The sequence below is a fragment of the Homalodisca vitripennis genome, chromosome 5, assembly GCF_021130785.1.
Source record: "Homalodisca vitripennis isolate AUS2020 chromosome 5, UT_GWSS_2.1, whole genome shotgun sequence".
Taxonomy (NCBI): domain Eukaryota; kingdom Metazoa; phylum Arthropoda; class Insecta; order Hemiptera; family Cicadellidae; genus Homalodisca; species Homalodisca vitripennis.
The window spans coordinates 22,552,784-22,574,881 of NC_060211.1; positions in this window are offsets into that span (position 1 = coordinate 22,552,784).

The following is a 22,098-nucleotide window of genomic DNA, read 5'->3' on the forward strand; positions in this document are numbered from 1 at the left end:
TGTTACTGTTATAAGTGGTCCTGATGACATCAGTCGAGTTGACGATGACAGTAATTGTTATGTAAAGAAAATTATATAACAAAAAGAAACAACTTTCCTAAAATGTATAAGGATGTGATGTTTACAAAACATGAATTTATAACAATTTGAGTTCAGTTGTTACCTAAATTTTCATAAACATGACCCGGAGTGTTCTGAAAGGATGAGTTCATTCATCAAACATAATGAAAGATTACAACTAATCCGTGAATAACCGGATCAATCAAACATTCGTGCACCAGTATTACTGCAAGCTGATCAAATTTTAATACGTACACGGGGCTTAACGAATGCAATACGCAGGTAATTGTACTATATACTCTATATGTATGACAAAATGAATGGAAAATGTTTTTCGAAACACTGATAATCCTGTATGTTAGTCGACATTTTTATTCATTGTTTATGATATCCCTGATTTTTAAGAAAAAACTTGTATTTTAATTACTATTACAAAAATATTACATCTCATAAAAGAATAAGTAAAACATAATTGTAATTATATCTATTAAAATTGACATACGCAATGCAACAAAGTTTATATTTTATTAGTTGTGCTTTAGTGAAGCCTATCTCTAGAGGAACTGGAAACATTTCATTTCTGTCTGTCCGTCCACACATTAACTAAAAATATACACTCATGTATACATGAAATTTTGCATAGTTTAATTTATGAATAGGCAAGATCGCGTTCGATGTTGGCGCATGACATTTCATGGGATATGGCTGAGCTTTAGTGAAGATTTTTACATTGACCCTATAGGAAACTATGAAGGAAACAATAAAATAACAAAATATATATTCTTAAACAATTTGAGTACAATAATATGAGATTTTAACATTAGACATATTCTTATGTTGGTATAAAACATAAAAAATTAGAACACCAGTGTATACTTTTGTAGCTAAAGACTTATAAATGTGCAGCCTCAATGAAAGCTATTACGGAATACTCGGTGTAGCGTAATCCATCTTGTATTACTTATTATGGGATTACACCGATATTTATTTATATTTAGTTTTCAATCCATCCGCGCAATAATATACTTAACACTGTGATTTCACATTTAATTTTTCACTTATGTATTAGCCATGTGTGGCAAAATAGTTCTATAGACAGAAACATACAAACGGTTCTCTCGCTGAAATGTCTGTCAAACCATTAATAACCCTTAAACCATAATGCATTACGATCTCTTGGCTTACAGATAGTATAATAAGTCATAGTTACGTAATATACTATTAATATCTAATAAAGTAACACTTATTTATGGTATACTGTTAGCAGTGGAAAAAAAACAACTAATGCTGAGCAATTACTTACTGTTCTCCATTGATTATTTTGTTAAATCTAGCGAAAATAATAAAAACATATATTGAACTGAAAGTTTATAGCTATAAGAATTTACATATTTTATATAAATCATTCATAGAATGAAATATGGATAAATTCGAATATGATTCTAATGTTGGTTAAAAATAAATTTTAATATTCTTATGATCCAAAAAATGAAAACTTTAGTATTACCAATAATTAAGACTTTCTAAAGCGAAATGGTGTATAATTCACAGATAGAGGAGACTGTCAGAGCAATGGTCTGGACTGTCTGTCACCTTCAGTTATTGAGCGGTTTAAGCTAATCTAATCCTCAGAATAGGTTGTGAGACTTCTCTGATGGGATTAATAACGTCAGTTAGTAGACAAGTTCTCTCTCTTCCATTTCCCCTAAACTGAATCTAGTTCTTCTAATCAAATTTTCATACAACTATATTCTCTCCTATTAATATGTTTTTTAACTCTGATTCCTCTACTTACGTAGTTGAATGACAATGACAAATGACAAAAATTTCAATTTCTTTTGTACATAGGTTTACACATGTAAGATTATAACAATTTTATAACCTACGTAGACCGTTCTCTATCTTTCTATTTTCCTTAAACTCAATGACATTTGTGTAATGTTATTATCACTATGGCACAACGATATTCTATCCCAGTAATTCAGTTCCTCAACCCTGATTCTCACTAAATGTACAAACATTTCCCCGTAGTTAGATGAAAATCAAAATGTAAGTAAGTCAGTAATGAGTCAATAAGTAAGTTTTACATCTGTTTGATATTTATCTTGTAACGTTTTTTTAATAACAGTAAATCAGTACTTGAAAATGCCAAATATATATCTCATATAGATTTTTATTTAGGATTATGTATGTTTGTAATGTATATGTTGCAATAGATAACAATGCATATAATAATCCATTTATGTATACGGTTGCATCCAGCGTGGGCTTGATAATTTCCGAACGAATATAGGTAAAGCAATAACACTTGGCACATCATTACTGCATCTACATATTTTTGGAGTAACTTCCACATTTTTGTCATGTCAGAGAGATGGCCCGCAAGGAGTCAGAAGCAAATCCTAAATAAGAGCATAGGTTGAGTAGAACATCAAATTAAAGCTCTTTATTAATAGAGTAAAATGCCGCAATCGAATTTTAAAGTGTTCACTCTTTAAAATATTGTGCTGGTTTAAAGTTTGAAACGTTTACAATAAAACTAAGGTCCTGTTCTTGATCGTTTAATATTCTTGTCTTGGCTCAAACTGATGAACGTTAAACGTAAGTAAATTTAACACACACCACTTATAAAAATATTGAAATAATTTAGCAAACAACTGATAATTTTACTAGACCAAATATATCAAGATTTATGTCAGTAAAATATTACATATAAACCAAATTCATATTGATTAACTTAAAATAGTAAATTATTTCTTAGATACCTCTCAAAATTTACATCCTAACGTAATGATAATTGTGAAACATACAATTTTTATACAATCACATTTTCATACAATTGGAGTTGAAGAAACGTGTGTCTTTCGTAGTAGTTTGAAATTTTATAAAACAGAAAAGAAAATAATTGAAGACAGAAAATGAGGCTTAAACTAAGGACCGGGCTTAGGAAATATAGCCTTGGTGTAGTAAATTGAAGCAGAGATATCAGATACAAATACGTTCTGTATTTCTGCACGTTCTTCATGGACATACATTTTGTAAACTTAGCCTTTAGTCCAATTGAAAATGTGATGGCAGAAGATAAATATTTGCTTTATATTATTTGTTTTATTAGTTATGTACTTAAACTAATATGGTACAGAGTTACAATCCTAGATGTTATTACATTCATATGTTTAATAAATATTCTTAAACTGTCTTTAGTAAATATAAAGCTCTTCACATATGATTTGAAGTCTCAATACAGCTGATATTATGACATTCATTTTTAACGGATTCTTTTGTCAATATAACAGTCTAGGATCGAAAGCAAATTTACATTGTATAAGCTCACAACCTGTGGTTCTTGAAATTAATAGGAAATTTGATACTAAGAACAATTTAATCGTCGCCGTCAATAGTTTTGGTGCGGTCAGGTGGTACCTTTCCTAATAAAATCCCGGTTTTCTAAAAATCAATATGAGAATTTTTCGCTGAGAAAGAAATCAATGGCTAGACAAACTATTTTCAGCGAATGTTTAAATGAGAGGGTAGCAAATGGGCAAAACATATGAAACGATAATTCTTTTACTAAAATTATATTTTTCATAGTTTGATACACTGAAAATGACCGTCACGCTTTTAAGTAATAATCATAAGACCACTAGACAAGTATATAAAGTTGTAGTTGTAAAGTTGTATAAAGTTGTTTAAAGTCACCATTTAAAGAGTATGATCAAAGTTATTTGAGACGGTTTGTCATTTTGTATAAGTCTTGTGGATGGTTTTGGTTGCATAAAGCTAAGAAAATATACTTGAGAGATATTATGATTTCATATGTTGAACACTTTTGACACCCTACCATTTCGATCGTCATCAAAACCAGCTTTGTTGACGATGAATTTTTTTTGTAATTGATATCCCTTCAAAGAAATATGAATCACTTGAAGTTTCAAAACACGAGTTTAAAATATGTCATTATTAAAAGATGTCTCATGAACAAAATAAAATATTTTAAAATATTCTTCAATCAGTAATTTTAGAGCACATTTCTATCGTGCGCTCTTGTCTGTATAAGTAAAGTATTTACCTGTAATAGTTTTTGGACTATTTACATGTGATGACTTAAATTTTGTATTTATAAAATAAGTATTGTTTCCGTTATCAATTATTTTTCTAGGTTTTATGTGCCTTTAAAACTTGTAAATAACTTGTTAAAACCAAGGTTTATGACCTATAGATGTTATGGTGGATTCCATGAAAATTGTGCACTAACTCAAGTTTTTCTCGTACTAAACCATACATAATTTGAGAAAATAACAAATTCCTGTAATATTTCGACCAGTCATAATTACGCGTGTACTAATGAAAGTATATAATTTCAGAATTAAATAAATTTGTGAGGGAAATGTAATTAGAGGCGCAAATTTCTTTACTGCTTTTGAAATATTACTTTATAATATGCTTTTGAGTATTATATAAAATATAACTTCTGTCCCGGTTTAATAATTTTTTCCTCCGTGTTTAAGTGCCAATAAGTGCTACGATTTATAGACAGCTCTAGATGTAAGAACCTCTTCCGTGGTAATGTAATATAATTTTAAATAAATTATTTTTTTACATTCTAATTTTTAAACCAACTGAACATATTTAGTGTTTTTAACAAGATAATTTATATTTCAAAATAAATTGAACTTATTATAAGATTATTATTAAATTATTATAATTTTTTAAGGATTCTTAAACACAATATTTTATATTTTGAAGCAATTTTGTTGAAGCCAAAATAGTTCATCTTGCGCATTTAAGATTGAAATCTAAATCTTATTCAGCACACATTAAATGTTTTTTGTGCATTTCTGACAACTCGAAATGTTAAAAATAAAAATTTGTACTAGTTATGAGGTAGATTTTTCAATAAAATGAACAAAAATTATATAGTAACTCTGAAACAATCCGAGATCCAATAGCATTTAACAAGTATAACACTTATGGAAGTAATCAAAGTCCTGAAATCGAAACTGATAGAAATTGCCAACATCTGAAACTAAATGTCTTCAAAAATAAGTGAGTCTCTTAGAACAAAATAGCATATTAATTGGTTGAATGAAAAACTTATAGTTTATGTTATTCCACTTCATTTAGTTGATGAATTTATACAGTTTGTGTAATATTACAAAAAATATATACAACTATCTTCACAGACCTAGTGCACAGTAAGACAGGGGCTAATATAACACAGCCACTCCCCAAACTGGGGCATTCACCCCTCCACCAGTTCTGTACATTGATGATATGATTAATGTTACAATGTTAAATCGTATGATGTTTACAAGTACGAACATCAATGGGTACTTGGTTTTAAGGAATACGTACTTCATACATGAGAATATGGCACTTTATGAATAAATTAGTATTTAGTTCATTTAGTTTACCTATATATGTAATAAAATTGAATATTACTGATACACTACAGCAGCTTTCATTATGTTTATCAAAGGTAGTACAAAGAGACACGTCTAGCAGGATACATCCCTACGCGACGGAAACTCATTCAGCTGTGAAATGCGATCACGTTTTCATTGGAAAGGATTTGAGTTTCTCCCAGCGTAAATAAGGGTAAAATCTCCACTTTCAGACTTCAGCTGTACTTAATAGGATATTTAATATAATTTTGTTTAATAGCTCTAACTATCTGATTTAAAACAATAGTAATTCATGATAAAAATATGGTAGGAAAATAAAATTACTTGAGGTATTAACTATGATTAATGTGAAAGACGTAAGGGAGGACGAAAAGGTATATCAGCATTTCCCGATGTAAAATTATTACTGCCGGAAGTAGACAGTGCAAGGCCGGAATCGTTAAAGATGTGACGCCATCACTGCCCTCTATATTTTATCTTCTCACCATAATATCGTCTGATTGAGTATAGAGGAAAGTGCCCAAATTCGGACCCCCATTTTGTTTTTATATTATAAAATATATAAATTATTGAAAAAAACCTGTTTTAAAAACTATGTAATATTTACTTTACTATGTCGTGTACTATTTGTAATTTATTTATGCCAAAAATATATATAAGTTACAGGAGTAAATACAAAAATTTGTAAAACCTTACACTTCAGTGAATTTCAAAAAGGTTGCCTAAACTGGACCCCTGGGTAATAATGACAAAAAAACTTAATTTACTGAACTAGGAAAGGGAATAAAAACTGAAAATCAATTGCAAAACGGTTTGACAGAAAAGTTTTTTTATTTGAACATTTTTTTTAACGTAGAAAATTGAAAATGTGAAAATTCAAGGTTGGGGAAAATGTACATTGGGTTCAGTGAATAGGTTGTAGATTATTAAAGGCAAAAATCACAGATATAAATGTCCTTATCAGCTTCTGCGCAATCTACATGGGCCCACATAGAACACATGATACACATTACCCAGAGTTCTCCTTTATTGTCCTCTGAAAACTTTCTGTCGCAAAACATACAAGCCGCGTCGTCTTCTTTGGCTGGAATTACACCAGGAGGTACCTCGAGTTCTGAATTTCCGGATGAGACACTCTCATCTGCTTCACTGCCGGATACTTTTTCATCCCGTTCATCAAAAGAAAGACGTTTCTTAACCAGTTGTTTTCCTTTCTTCCGGTTCCCCCGACATCCTCCAGTAATACGGTTCTTTGCCTTTTGCTGTGCTTCCTTCTCTTCTTTAGCTTTTTTGGCCTCCTCTAATTGAGTTTTTATAAGGAGTAGAAGTAATGACTGTAGACTTGCAGGCTTTTCGTCCTCTATTTGACGTTCTTTTCTTGACTTGTGGAAGTGGGGTTATGTCAAATGGGCTGATCTGACAAGATGTGGCAGGGAGGGCTCATCTCGAGTTCTTCATCCGGCAAAGGAAGATAAACCAACTACTGAACTTGTTGATGCTGATGGCCTATTTAAATCGATCTCTTGAAAACCACCTTGTTCATTCGAAGTACTTTGGTTCTGATTTAAATGGTGGGCTTAGGTTTGTGCCTTTAGGTTTATTTTTCTTCAATACAGCTTCATAAAAAGAGGAATCTCTTTGTTTGTTAGCTTCTTCTATGTATTCAGCGTCCGAGAATATTGTTTTGTTCAATGGCCATATCCCAGTTACTTTAAAACCATTGATCGCTACTTCAGCTCTCTGACATTTGATGTAAGCTTTACCAAATAACTCCATCACATCAAACGCGGTGACAGGACGTTGGTTAATTCTGAGCCACTGTCTTATTTCATCACTGTAATGGATTTTTCAGAGGACCCATGAAGGTCTTGTCCAACGGCTGGAGTTTTATGAGAGCAGTGGGGAGGCAGAGAAAGAATGGTCACATGATTTTCTTTTGCCAGGTCAATTAAATCTATGGTTTTGGGTGTGGCTAAAGTGCCCATCCAGCAACAAGAGCACAGGTTTTTCTTTGGTGGGATTGGAGAACTTAATGAAATGTCGAAAACCACTCTGTGAAAGAATTTGTCTGAATCCATCCTGAAGGATGTGTGGAAAAGATAGTTCCAGCTGGAGCTCCTTTTGTAAGTTGTTCACTCATGTTTTTTCTAGGGAAAAACTACCAACGGGGGCACAAAAGAACCACTAGCACTCTCATGCAAGCTACAACAGTGATTAGGGCTCCACGCTCTCCTGAAGTCAAGGAAAGAATCAACCTGTTTTTTCCCCCTTAGACCTACAACCTTTGCTACTTTTGATTGAACAACGGTTATTCCGCTCTCGTCAACATTATAAATTCTATCAGGAGTAAATTTTTCATTCTCATAAACTTCATCCAAAAGGCCAAAAAAACATCTCAACATTTTCCTTGCTAAACCCAAGAGCCCTGCTATAAGAAGTCCCAGTTGGCTTTCTTTCTGATAACTTAGACTTGTGCCTTTGTAAGAAAAGACGTACCCATTTTTTCCCTGCAATTTCATTTTTGAAAGGGTGTGCGATTTGATTTCTTTCTGCCAATTGGACAGCGATTCTTCGGAGATCAGCACGAGTAAGACCAAAAAATGATGCCTCCATCGCGAAGACAGTAAGTAACTAGCTCCTCTTCAATATCTTTACTCAAAAAACAGTTGGCCTAACCCCTCTTTACTTTTACTGCCTCTTCAGATGTGCCGTACTTAACATTAGATAATCTTATAAGAGTAGTTTTTGGGCACATATGAAGTGTTTACTAGCCTTTTTCCATCCCATATTTTTTTTTACGAACTGCGTCTATTGCTTTTATCATGTCAGATTCATTCCATTTTCGCTGGGCTATTTTCCCCATTCTTCTTTTTAATCTGAAAACAATACAATAAGGAATATAATCTGGAAAAAAATAACTAGGCCTATTTTTAAATAAAATATCACAACGTTATGCAGGGGGTCCAGTTTAGGCAACTGTTGGGGGTCCGTTTTAGGCACTCATTTCTGAATTTTTAAAACGCCATAATTTAATTAAAAAAATATCCCATGGAAATAATTACATGGTTACGTGATTCCTTCAACATTACCATTTAAGAATATATAAGGGTTGTAAGGCTTACCTGTCACTTATCGCGTCCAACTAAAAAAAACTGAGCACTCACAAAAAACTTTTAGTATTGCAAAAACACGTAATGGCCGACTGTCAAGAAAGCAACTGGAGCAGGTGACGCTAGCGCTCTTTCTACTTTGTGGTGGAACCTTGCACTAGTATTTAAACTGTTTGTTGCTAGGTTTCAGCACTCATCAGAGACAATAACCATGGGGGTCCACATTAAGGCAGGGGGTCCGTATTTGGGTACTTTCCTCTATATTTTAATATCCATTCTAATATCTTTCTCATTGACCTGTAATAAATCAATCGTTAAACAATATTTAACATAATCGATGCCATTTGTATACATATCAAATTTAAGGATGGTGGCATGCGTCATATAAGTGTCAAGTCTATAGAAAGTTATACAAAACCACCACCAATTGCTCCACTTTGATAAAGATGTGGACATGTAAAGCAGTTAAAGATATTATTTAAGGCTATTTCTAGATTTTAACAAGAATAAAAATATATAGTAACTCTCAAACAATCTGTGATTCAATAGCACTAATGGAAGTAATAAAACTCATGAGATAAAACTAATAAAGATTGCTAACCCTGAAATTAAATGTCTTAAAGAATAGTTCAGCTTTTAGGAAAAAAAGTTACATGATAACTGTTTGAATGTAAAGCTGATGTAAGTTATGTGATACACCTCTTGTAATTTATGCAGTGTTACAGTTTGTGTAATATTTCACAAAATTATATACAACGCACGTTCATTTAACCACTTCAGAGTAGCAGAACCAGTGTACAGTAAGAGAAGAGGTTGCACTCGACCACAGCAAACCCCACAAATTGGAGCAATCACCCCGCCACCAGGTCTGTGCAGTTCTATCATTAACATCGCTGGAAAATTCCTTACTTACATTAATGATGCAGTTTGTGTATAGTATTGCAGCACAAGGTTATAAAAAACGTTCATTTAACCACTTGAGTATAACAGAACCAGTGTACAGTAAGAGAGAAGAGCTGGGATTGCACTCGACCACAGCAACCCCACAAATTGGAGCAATCACCCCGCCACCAGTTCTGTGCAGTTCTATAATTAACATCGCTGGAACATTCCTTACTTACATTAATGATGCAGTTTGTATAGTATTGCACAAGGTTATAAAAAACGTTCATTTAACCACTTGAGTATAACAGAACCAGTGTACAGTAAGAGAGAAGAGCTGGGATTGCACTCGACCACAGCAACCCCACAAATTGGAGCAATCACCCCGCCACCAGGTCTGTGCAGTTCACCATTAACACCACAGGAACATTTCTTACTTACTCTGAATAGTATTATTAATTGTAAATAAGACATCAGATATGACGTATTAACGATTGTTTATGTAAATAAAAACAGTTTACTTTTAAAAAAGCCTGATTATTTTATACACTAATACTTATATATTGGTAACTTGTCTAATGGTAATGTGCTACATAAATATCTCATAAAGTACAAGTTTTTAAAGTTTTTGGCAATTTAAAGAATTTAAAATGTTTGTGTCAAAATTGTTACTTTTGTATACTAATAAGTAGTTTACAAACAAAATTACAAAATTGCAGGGATATGTATTAAAGCTAAAAAAAAACGATTGTTCATAGTTATTTTATTAGTTTTTTCTACTTTTACTTTATTTGTAAAGCTTGATTTCCTAAGTAACATGATGTAATTTTGTCAAATGTCTTTGATCCTATTTAACAGTCAATTATTCATCCTTAAGCCGTCTTTGTTAATGAAATTCCGACTGAAGCAAATGCAGAGTAACTCAAGACGTATTGGGCAATCTCAGGATTTTGTTCTCGATGTCTTGCCGGTCTTCTAAAAGTTTACTATTATATTACAAAAATAATGAAAAATATTAATAATGCAGTGTATTGCTCGTATAAATGTATTTTAAATTCTTTTCAAGACTTGAGATGAAGTAACTTTCTTGGGTTTGTTGCTTTAGTAGAAAGTTTAAACATTTTTATCGTTAACCTCCAATATAATTTTTATGCAATACTTGCAAATTCATAAAAACTTGACATTACAGGCTCAACTACGTTATGATCATTGGAATTACTAGTTAAAAATGGAACGGTTAAATTATGGATGTACTGTATAATATTCCATAGGTTTATATTCCTTAAAACTTTTGTATGTTTGGTTAGTAGAAATATTTTATCGATTTTAAACTTCGCAAGAATCCACAACTTTGAAATATGGAACTTGGTTCAAAACTGGATCATGGGGTATAGTGATATTTACTGGTTTATTACTAAACACTCATATATAGTTATTAAGGTGTTGGAATATTCTGAGGACTGTGCCAAGAAATCAGAAATAACACCTTCTGCTATGAAAACAAATACAAATTTGTAGATAAAACATTCAGTTTTCATAAAATTCCATAGTTTTGAAATCGCAAAGTAACTTGTGGTTTCCATCTAAAATGATCTATTAAGTAAGGATACAATGATATTATCAAATTTAAATTATAGATTTGTAGTCTTAAAAAATATATTTTTGAATTGACTGAGCGTTATCGCTACCTTTCTCTCCCACCAATTACGCAAGCTGATTGTTGTCTTTGTAATATACTACTAAAAAAGGCTATCTATTAGTATAAAATAATTATATAAATTAAAGAACAAATGTATTTTGAAGTACCTCATCAAACTCAATATTGAGATTGAAAATGAAAAACATAAGTCCATCGGGAATCCCTCCACTGGCCAGAGTGTTGTACTCTAAGCGGCGAACGCGAAGCCTCCTACTCTGTCTGCGTGCGTTTGGTAATAAACTACTAGTCAGTAAACTACTAGTCAATAAACTACTAGTCAAAAAACTTCTAGTCAAAAAACTACTAGTCAACAAATTACTAGTCAACAAACTATTAGCCAATAAACTACTAGTCAATAAACAACTAGTCAATAAATTACTAGTCAATAAATTACTAGTCAACAAACTATTAGCCAATAAACTACTAGTCAATAAATTACTAGCCAACAAACTAATAGTCAAAAACTACTAGTCAATAAACTACTAGTAAATAAACTAATAGCAAACTGTTTGATGCCAGACATTTTGTTCACCTTCTCCACAAAACAACTACTTATAATAATAAATTATTTGATTATGAGTGCATAACATTGTCAATGTCCAGTAATTACTTCAATGGTTTGGAGAGGAACTTCATTCAACAGTGAGCGAGCGTTTAATCTAACAATATTGCCAGGTACTGTCAGAGTACAACTTGCAGCTCAGTGTTTGGAGAGGAACTTCATTCAACAATGTGCGAAGGGTTAATCTAACAATCAACCAGTGACTGTCAGAGTACAGTATGGAGGCCAGTTATTGAAACACGGATGGCCAAACTCGAATTGTCTCTCAGTTTTGTTTTTACTCTTCATTTAACATCAATTTACCTACTGTATAGCACCTAAACCGTGCATAATACAAATAGGTAAATAAAAAAACAATTCTCTAAATTAAAATGTGAACTCTAATTTCGAACTTATTTTCGATGTTGTCTAACATTTCAATTAGCTTTTTATAAGCTTATGTACGTCATTGAGAACGTTATACACCATCATAGTTTTTATAATCGTACTCGATATTGTTCATTCATGCGCCTGCCCAAACGAACTCATTAAAATCTTTAGGTAAAATAGCAATTTGATAAGCAGAGTTTTAATTCATTAACCAGCAACATTAGCTCATGTTTTCCAAAATGTTCAGAACAAAATCTACATTTATCTATATAATGAGCTACTGTATAGTATTGCGCCTAAGTCGTGCCTAATTCAAATATGCAAATTAAAAAAAAAATTCAATAATTTCAAATATGAACTCTAACTCGAATTTACTTTTGAAGTCTAACATTTCCATTAGCTTTTATAAGCTTATGTACGTCATTTCAAACGTTATAAACCATCATAGTTCTTTTTATTTTTTTTTACTTTTTTTAATCGTACTCGATTTTGTTCATTCCTGCGCTGTCTAAACGAACTCATTAAAATCTTTAGGTAACTCAGCAATTTGATAAGGACAGTATTAATTCGATAATCAGCAACATTAGCTGATGTTTTCCAAAATGGTGGAAACAAAAATCCATATTCACTTTGTAATTTATGAAGAATTGTTTTGTCATTATCATGCGCGTGCTTTTGCTGTCGAGAATCATAATATTCTAATTATCTTAGTGTCCATCAGAGTAATTGCAGAGAAATATTCGTAAATACGGAATTGATTCAAAATTGATGAACAAAACAAATTCGGTATAAGTAGATTTTAGTTCCTTTCTTAGTAAATAAAATACTCAATAGTTGGCATAAAACTAACACTATTCTTGAAATACAAAGTGACTATAAGTAAATTGTAAAGAATTTAAATATTTTTAAATGACAGTTTTGATACATAATGAAATCATAGTCTCCCACTATGATTTGAACCTAGAGAGATCAAAATTAACTGAAAGTAATAAGAATTAAATAATGTTTGCTTGAAAGCACGGTAATAGGCTATAAGATAAAATTTCACAAGCTGTGTTATCTACGAAAAAACGACAGTGTTAGATGTTATCTTCAATTGTATTATTGTTGTTAAGTTGCCCATATTAAGTAGATTCAACCCTTAACTTACTTACATTAAAACATTAAACCAATATTTAACACTTTTATTATTTTGTGAGGCCTTTCGATATCAAAGATATCTTCTTCAGACATAAAAGTAAATACAAAAAGTAAATTTTATTTTAATAATAGTTAAACATATGTGATTTAATATTAATTTGTCATGTGTGGCGTAGTGTGTAAATACAATTAAATTATTACTGATATTATACTATATAAATTTTGAATGATATTTTTGTAATCTTCGTTTTAGTAATAATGAGTTTTGTATTGGTCTATCTTCATGATTTAATAAATCTTCTGTGTTTGTTTGATTAATGTAATATGACTCCCATGCATTTAAATAACATGGAGTGTTAACATTTTTTAATAGTTTTAGGTTTTTCTGTGATATAGTGTGTCCAGTATTGATACAGTGGTGTGCGATGGTCGATTTTTCTTTTCTGTTGAATTTAATGTGGGAGCAATGTTTTTATATCGTGTATGAATCTTTCTTCTTGTTTGTCCAATGTATTTTTTTGTTGCAGTCATCACATTTAATTTGGTATATTCCTGATTTATTAATAATTTCTTCGTAACCTTTTGGATTTTTCAATTTATTCTTCAAGTGGCTTGTTGTTTTATATGTGACGTTTTTGTTTGTAAGATTTTTGAATGATTTGTGTACATCTTTTTTTATTCAACTCTGTTTTCTTAATGTAACTTATATTTTATACATAAGTCCATATAAATATAGTAAATTGTGTACATACGTTCTGGCATACATTTCTACCGTGATTAGTGATGATCAAAATTATTTAAGTAAAATAAAACAGTTCATGAATTAAAAGGTGAGACTACTAGAACAATGATGACAAAAGGAATTAAACTTATTTGCAGGTGAATATATTAAAATATTGGGGAAGGCGGGCTTGTGTCATATAATGTTAATTAAACGGTTAGTACTATGAAATAATAATCGTTTTAATAGTGACATAATATTAAATATCAAACATAAGATATAAAAATGTAGTTAGATTTTTATGAAAAAATATTTAGTGTTTCTTAATAATATAAAATATATTTTGTAACAAACAAATCCTGATAACGATAAAAAACGTTGGCTCTTTAATCTGTATGGTTATTTACTTGTATTCTAGCGTTATTTCACTTGATCAATAATTATATTTGTGAAATTTACAAGAAATACACAATAAATTAAATTTTATACATCTAAAGAGTAGTATGTATGCATTTTAAAAGACTATACAATCATAAATAAACACAAATTATTACGATAATGTGAGGGTCACGTGGGTGAATGAGACATCTCACCTTAAGGCATTGATGTTACAAGCCCACATAATATAATCGCCAACTGCTTACTTATGACGCCTAGAGTAATGACAAACCATTTTCATGTTAAAACTTAAAAACATAGAAATATATCATTTGTTTATTTGTATTCTTATTCGAAGGAGTCTGTTTCATTGTTCTCGCCTAAGGCAGGACAAACTGGAAGTAATTAAAACCAGTGACCTTTAATTAATTATAAAATTAAAACTGGATTCTTTAGGTATTGAGTATGAACAAATTAAAAGTGAGAACTATTAGACTATAATATACAGGTTGTTTTAAAAAGTATATACGAATTACAAAGTATTATTTTGTGCAAAATATCGCTCGCTGCGCCTCGGCACGGTTATTGGAGAAACGAATATAAAGTCTGGTTTATGGCCGCAAGATGTCATTTATCTTCTGTTTTACTTGGTAACCGTCATGTTTAAAATAGCTACTCCGGAGCAGAAATCATTCTGTGTTCTCGAATTTGCCAAGTAAAATTCCGTGATCACAGAGCAAAGACGTTTCAGATTGAGGTACCAAATTGATCCTCCAAATGGTAAACCCATTTCACATTCACAGATGGTATCGACAGTTTGTAGATACAAGATCTGCATGAAAATTAAAAGTCCTGGCAGTCCTCATGCTCCTGAGAACAATGTTGCCCCAAATAAAACTGCTTTCCAACGAAGTTTTTCAAAATCAACTCGTCGTGCCAGTCGGGAGTTACAAATGCCTACTAAAATATATTGTGAAGGAAACAGGATTTTTCCGGACATTTGCCATCGTTCAGTGAAACAAGAAAACAGTAACACTACGTTTCGAGATCTGCAATCTGATCTCTTCTTCATTAAGTAGTTTACTTTTAATGATTAGTGTTTTGTATAGTTTTGTATTATTTGCATTATATTATATTAGTATTAAGTGCATGTCTTTAGTGTTAGTGAAGTTGACAACAACATGTAGGTTGTGATTCCTGACTTAGGCGTGCCACAACGCTTTAGTAAGATTTGTTTATTTTAACTTAGTTTGTAATTATGTATTAGGTTAGTTCTTTACCTGAAGAAGAGATCAGATTGCAGATCTCGAAACGTAGTGTTACTGTTTTCTTGTTTCACTGAACGATGGCAAATGTCCGGAAAAATCCTGTTTCCTTCACAATCCTTCCATCGTCAAAAATAACCTTTAAACAAAGAATAAAATATATTAGTAGAGTATTTTGGGATGCCGGTTACTTATGCAGTCGTACAAGCTGTTACAGGCTCTGCGACCTGATGACAAAAGCAAACGTTGGAATTTGTAACGAGTTTCTTTATGCTATTGACAATGATAACACTTTCGCATAACACAGTTCTATTATAAAGCGACTTTCCGTGTTAGTGGTTAGATAAACAAAGCTTAAATATCTTTAAACAATTATGTTAGTTATATTGAAATACGCATCATAATAGAGATGAAATAGAGAAATAAATTTTAAAATCTCGCACAGTTCAGTTTTATTCCTCCAACGCATTGGAGTGTTACATGCTAGTACTACAAGCATGGAGTAAGTGATGCATTGGAGCGCTCACCTGTTGCAGCTTATTTTGTAAAGAAGTTGACCAGAAGTATCTATGGGTCAAACTAAAGTGTTACTACAGACGATTGGTTCACAAAAATACAGCGAGCAGATCAACTGTAAGTAACAACAAAACAATTGAGCTCCACTTTTATTTTTACTTGTTTGTATAGCTCATTTATTAGTTATTAATCTATAAATCATGTGTTTTTCCAAATAAAAACGTATTTTATTGATTATGAACTTAGTACTTAAAAATAATTTAGTTTGCTACAGAATGTTGTCTATGCTTTATCAATAATTATTCCTTATATAAAATTTATAAATGATAAATAAAAAGGATAAAAAAAAGAATTTAAGATTAGAGCTTGCTAAAATACTATTATATTAATCACATTAAAAATTACTATTTTCGTACATTTAAAAGACAAGTAGTCCCGTAAAAAATATTTGATTTAAGTAATCTAAGGACAAGGACTGCACTAGATTACGAAAAGTATAAAATAAAATTGTGAAAAAGGGGTCAATTCTAAAACCTACCACAGTTTCTAACTGAATCCCCAATATTCCATTAAACCTATATGCCTTATATCAGTGAAGCTTTATATTTATTATTTTTATGTGAAGACAAGTAGGTAAAGATTTTCAACCAGAATAAAATTTAAACTTTAAACGAATAAAGCAATCTGCTAGTTTCTGAGCTACTGACAGGTAAAAATAATACTAGTAAGTCCAATCTCCAATATATGTTAGTAGATAAATTTATCCTCATAAGTCAACAAAGTGGAGCAAACAAAGAAGGAATCGGACAGAGTTTCAATGTTTGCTTTTTCAAGTGGTGGAGTAAACTATTACAGAGACCAACTGCAGATTTTTTGTAAACTATAAAAATTAACACACTAAAATAATGGTTTATGTGATCTTTAGAGGTAAAATATTATTAAAAGCACAATTTGGCAATGATGCTTACTACAAAATAATTATAGGTGGACCAAAAATCACAATCATTTGACAAGAGATCACTTTTATTGATGCAAATTTGGAATTCTTCTACAGGCACCGAAATATCAGAAACTAAAAATACCAGATGACTTGAATAAATCGTCCAGTTTATCACTCGTGTCATCTTGGTTTACAATTAGAAAGGTACAGATAAACACATGACTAAACACTCGCTATGTAAATGAGAGTTCACTTCTTCAATTCCCAAAGAAATCATTATACATCGTTCATTTAATTACTCGTCAAATCTATTAAACTTCTTTGACGTTGAAAATAATTCCTAAGATATTCAAGATAACAAGCGATTATACGATTCTTCTTAAAATAAATACTAATTGTGTAGCAAAAATTTCAAGAGAGATCGTTATCCGGATGAAATATGATTTGCTCCCATTGAGATTATTGTTTATGGATTTTAATGAATGAAACTGATGAGTTATGCAATCAGATGAAGCGTTAATAAAATAATTGAATCAACAAGTCTTTCTTGTAATCTTTACATAACAAACGGGAAGCTGTGACAATGAAGGTTTGGCTCATTAGATTACTTTGTTCAATGTCGGCTCCACTTAGAGTTTAAAAGGACGTTCCGGAGAACATGCGAAAGGGTACTAACAATTCTCATTAGGGTAGCTCGTAACGTTATCGACCCATACCGTAATTCATTAATGTTTACAAGTATTGATATATATTTCCCACTATACTTTCAAAATTGACCATTATAGAAAGTAATGTAATAAATAATACTCACTACATTGAGCCATAACTATTTCTTAACCATTGAACACATTGTACTATTTAAAGAGTCCCATGTAACTAAGCGTTCATTGACATTGGCCGACAGAAATATGTGAAAAATAATTGTAATCTATGGAAGCTTAGCGTCCTGAATTTGTGGTAATTTCTCGTTTATCTTGTATTAATGCTGAATATTAACAGGGTTTGCTTTAAAAGCTTTTATTGTACACAGGAGTTATGTTGTCTCGCTTGCGTAATATTTAAATGCATTGTAAAAGAAATTATGCATAGTATTGCAAATTTTCTTTCTCTGTTATTATATGTAAAACAACTGATACAAATAATTAAAACCTAGAGAATCTCAACATTTGTACGTATATTTAGTCTAAAACATTATTTAGGTACAAAATGGTTTTAGAGCAAAAAATGTTTAATTTGAGTTCTGATTCTTTTTCCAAAATATTTAAAAACTAATTTTAGTACCCTTTATACCAAAAAATAGTGACGTTCAGATAAGGTTTTGAAATGGGTATCATATATTAAGAATATTAGGTTAAACTAAGATCCAGGAATAACTTGGTATGTTATACATATTAGGCTTGTGAATACTGTAAATTTATGGATTGGTGCAGAAGTTTAAGTAAATAAAGTTTACTTCGTATTATTTACGATTGGAGATCTAGTGATAACTTAAACTAATAACATGTACAGTTTGACATTCGAGATCACTGTCGCAGTGAAATATACGTGACTATCGACTGAGCTGAAACATATATTTCACTTAGTTTTGTTTTTTACATATAATAAATGCATATAGTTTTAATGAAATACGCATTTTATATACATTATTATGATATTTGATTGTGGCATGAATAACTGATAAATTACAAAATAAAACATTTTCTTTTAGATGTAGTATGTTTTATTAAATTACAGTAGTTGTATAACTAATATAATAAATGGTAGTATGAAGCATACACCAATATACAGTAAAAGTAACACTATTGTGTTGTGTTTCACAAAACAGTCACTTGAATTTGTTTTTTCATACGCTTATTTCTGGAAGAGTAATTTTTTTAAAATGAAAAGTACCTCAGCAATGTGTACTTTAATTTGTCTTCACTTTTTCCACAATTATTTAAATAAAATCACTGGCAACTCAAAAAACAACTGGCCTCAGTAAAACAAGCTTAATTTTCGATATTATATACCAAAAATAAGCTTTACTTTTTAATGCAGTAACGTTGGCAGCTTTAGCAGTGTAGGCTATAGTTATAAATGATCTTAAATGTACGAACAGGTGTCATAAATATTACATCAAGCAGACAGCGAGAGTCTTACATGTTCCTGAAAGTGTTTTACCGCGTATCTCTTTGCAACAATACATTTGTCAACACGAACGTATGTTGTACAGGATCTTTTAAAGGATGTTCAGCAGTCGAAGCGTAGTTTCTGACTCGTGATTGTCAGATGAGACATTTCCCCCAGGGCGCTTGACGTTCAGGTTCTACGTATCCATAGGATTAATTGTTCAATATTTATGGTAATGTTTCTGGAAAGAAAAATTAATAATGAAATACAGTTATACGTTTACTGATGCTTTCTTAAATGAAATCCCTATCTTGAGCAGAACGATTTTCATGTAAGAGAGTAGATACAAACAATATTGAAACTAGAGAAACCACAAGAAGTCCTTATTTAAGGGTGTATGCAAGCCAGAGTTAAAGAAACGACATGTTATCAAACTAAAATATATAAGTCAAGTATAAAAAGTGAATACAGTGAAATATCCGAAAACCCCATATAGGAGTACAAAATAAAACTATCTAAAGACTACAATACAATGTGCATTAAGTTTACAGTTGACTTGATTATTTTATTCGTAAATGTTAATTTTTTAATGTAATACTTTTTTTGTAAATTATAAATTAATTTTTGTGTATTATGAATAAAACACATTATTAATTTAAACAATTTAATAGGGTTTTAAGTGCGCGTGTGTTTGCTTTAGTTATAAACACGAATCATCCGTATTTTTCGTACAATTACAATTTTTCTTATTTTAATATGTATATTTTTGTTAGTTTCGCCTAAATTTAATCAACTAAATGAAATTAAAATCGAAAGCAGTTTTTGCATCATTGTTAGTAGAATACCATTCATATGTGTTAAATCTCTGTTTAGCCCCTGTGACGTAATACACTACATTTATAACCCTCAAATTTAGGTGAATAACGATATTAGCCTTATTGTTTGTCGTACATTTTAGCGAGAGACATTATGAAGTAACAAGTGAGTTTACAGTTGGTGTATTGTCTCCAAAAGTTGGTATATTGTTTTTAGTTGGTATAAGTTATAAAACATTTAAAATTAAATAATAATTTTGTAGTTTAGTTCGGAAGTTGTTTACATATGCATTTTAAGTACAAGGTGTTGTCAAGTTTTGAAACTTCTATGACATGCTGAAATAGTTTTGTTTCGATTAACAGTCAACTATCAAAACTTTACCAGAAACAAAATTATTTTGATTGTGAATATGTCTCTCAGCTCAGGGACTACTATCTCATACCATTATTATGAGTTTCTTTTACAATTTCTTAGCATTTAGAGACAGTAATGGAAAATGTTAATGTTTATAGCTTAGTGTATTGAATAGTTATCATGTGAAACGTGATGAATACATGTTGTGTACTCCGATCAACTGAAAAGAGCAGTTGCTTATACTCATCTAATAACTGTAATAGTTGATTGAAGTCATTTTTATCCAAGATAATATTTTATACATTACTCATTCACTGTTATTTATGTATGTTCATGGAATAGGTGTACAATTTACGTTCATTTATTTGAAAGAAACGTAGTTAAAAGTTTGAATTTATATCAGGAATAAAATTTTAGATGAATAGATTAATCTTCTATTTACTGGACTACATACAAATGCAAAAAAAACTATAAAATTCAATCTTTAAAAGAAATGTTGGTATTACATGTAAAAGTATCTTTATACGTCAGAGAAGTGGGGTGAACAATGAAGGAGTCAGAGTTCCCATGTTTGTGTTGTCAAGTGTCTGAGTGTATTATTACACAGACCATCTGTAAATTTGCGTTGTAAATCGAGAGAATAACATGAATAGGAAGGTTCCTGTGAGAAGTTTAAGCATAGTTTACTATACCCAAAGAAGTTTCAGTCAACTGGAAAAATATATCCTATTTTTTGTATAATTATTTTAATAGATTTCTTAATTTTAATGGGTAATTTTTAATGAGTTGCTGCAGGATCACTACTTTCATCTTACGGATGACCCAATGGTGAAATTCATTCATAAAATTTGTATGCCTATATAGATGAAAGTGAAGTCCAAATAGAAATATCTAAGTATACATAATTCTATACTCTGTTTGGAGCTATTCTAGGGTCAAGTACTTAAAACATTTTAACATAGTAATTTTATGTTTACATAGTTGTCATTAACTAGAAATACGTGATCGATCGAACTTCATTCATTGCATCTCGTGGATTCATATAATTTAATGACATCATTAGGAAATATGGTGTGCCCAGTCACCTGTACTGCAACTTATATCCATCTCGTAAAATTATACAAATTGAAAGGCAAAAGTTCACTCAGACTATAATTATCCTTATCTCAATGTATCACATAGATACGTGTTAAGGACATAACATTCAACTACCAGGTGTTCACAATAAATTCGTAAGCCTCTATTGGCAAAAATTAATATTTATTTTAACAATCAATAATCTATATATTTCCATTACTTAACGTACTATATCTCCAAATATATGACTGAAGTGTTATCAAGAATTTTAACGAGGTCACTATGGTAATTATTGCATTTGCTATGGCCATAAATAAAAAAAAACATTTCCCGATTCTATTCTGTTCGCTGGCTGATAAATGGTAATAAACCTATGATATACGTTTACGTGATTGACGTACAATACTGATGGCGAGAGAAAAGAAGAGACCTGGCCCGTACCGGCGCACAGCTGTGTACTAGTGTGTTGCCGCGCGGTAATTTCAGGCGCTTCGCCCTACAGCCAACTCTGCGAATTGATTATCATAGCAATGGAACAGTGAAACAATAATGGAATTACGAAACAAGGCGCGGCAACATACTAGTAGTAGCGCCTGCAAATTTCAGATAGGCCAGAATCCAGGTCTCTTCTTTTCTCTCGCGATCAGTACCTAGTGTGCCATTTGGTCCTAAGTTTAAAATTCGTGTAGATAATA